This window comes from Theobroma cacao, chromosome 3 (assembly GCF_000208745.1).
Source record: "Theobroma cacao cultivar B97-61/B2 chromosome 3, Criollo_cocoa_genome_V2, whole genome shotgun sequence".
Classification (NCBI taxonomy): domain Eukaryota; kingdom Viridiplantae; phylum Streptophyta; class Magnoliopsida; order Malvales; family Malvaceae; genus Theobroma; species Theobroma cacao.
In genome coordinates, this window is record NC_030852.1 from 19,362,573 (window position 1) to 19,364,181 (window position 1,609).

At 35.5% G+C, this 1,609-nt stretch overlaps 1 long non-coding RNA gene across 1 annotated transcript; it reads left to right on the top strand.

Annotated features, from left to right (window-relative positions):
- Positions 358 to 1,395, top strand: LOC108661286. The gene is made up of 2 exons (XR_001927043.1): positions 358 to 455; positions 1,178 to 1,395. It is a non-coding gene; the product is annotated as an uncharacterized LOC108661286 (long non-coding RNA).

The following is a 1,609-nucleotide window of genomic DNA, read 5'->3' on the forward strand; positions in this document are numbered from 1 at the left end:
TAAACTAGGAAATAATCGAGTGAAAGTGAGAATGATTGTTGCTGCCATATATGTTAATTATGTGTGGAAATATAAGATGGATTTGGGTGGAAATTATTTAGAAAGGCTGAAGTAGACATGTGACATCATAATTAAGTTACCGGTGATATAATTTAAGGAATTACGTAAGCAATGGATATAAGTAATTTTAGTAAAAATGTATTAAGATGTGAGTTAATTGAAGATGGTTTCATGATAGGAGGAAAAATATAAATTTGAGTAAGGATTAATTGATTGAAGTGCTGCTCGTATACATATGTAATTAAATATATTGAGTTCGTATTATTGCTAGGAAGTGCAAAGATAAAGTTAAAGTATTGTGAGGGCGTGCTGGAGTAAATAACGAGCGACCGACCAGTGAAAATAGTTAGAGACACCTCCGAACAAATAACAACTTAATATCTCGTTGTTGCCAGGTGAGTGAAGTAGCATTAAAATGTTTTGGAATTAATGATTTTATGCTTAATTGAGCCATTTGAAATATTTTGTTGGTTTTTCTTTAAAAGTTGCATGGGAACAAGCCCTTGATGAAATGTTTTGATATTATAAGATATGAACATGATGAATTCATGAGTTTCTACATTATGTTGATGTGTATATTATACATTAAATGATATTTTTGTGTGATAATTATGACCCAGCCATGTGCGGTGTAGGAGTGCACATGAGCTATACTGACCCAGCCATGGGCGATGTAGGAGTGCACATGAGCTGTGCTGACTCAGCCATGTGCAGTGTAGGAGTGCACATGAGTTGTGATGACCCAGCCATGTGCGGTGTATGAGTGCACATGAGCTGCGCTGACCCAGCTATGTGCGGTGTGGTAGTGCACATAAGTTGAGACAAACTTGGGGGTGAGGCCGGTGGTTATATATAAGTTTATATATGATATATATAGAGGTTTTGGAAATTATATTGTCGTTGCATTGATTTTTGAATGTTAAAACTTGAAAAACAGTTTGCACTTGATTTTCACCGCAGCAAAAATAGATTTCTGTTGTGACAAGAAATTGAGTTAAATTGCATTGTCTTCAACATAAATGCATCATGATTTCTAAAACCTCTCGTATTGATGCTTGTTCCCTTCCTATGTTCACTCACTGAGTTTATACTCATGTTTTTAAAATTCATGTTTTAGGTTTCCTGAGTTAAAGGTGATTGGATCCTAGGACGAGGTGCTCCTCCCTGTACATTGCTCGGTAGGTTTAATGTGACACTAAGTGTTATCAATCATGCCCAGAGTCACTCCGCTGACGGTCAAGGTCTAATTATGTGTATGTGAATATTTAATGTGAACATTAAGAATCATTGTTAATCTATTAATGAATATATTGGTGGATGACGCCATTATGAATGTATGATTGGGTTTTATGAATCGTTTTCAAAGAAGCGGTATTTAAACATTTCGAGCTTTAGATTTTAAAGGAATAGGGATTAATGTATAAGATCAATTATGTAGGCTTGCTTAGGCTTAGTGGGCTGAGCCCATTAGGCCTTTGCATCGGTCATGGCCTTGAAATTGGGCTGTGACATAAACCATGTTTTCAAAATAAAAATTCTCAAGTTTAAG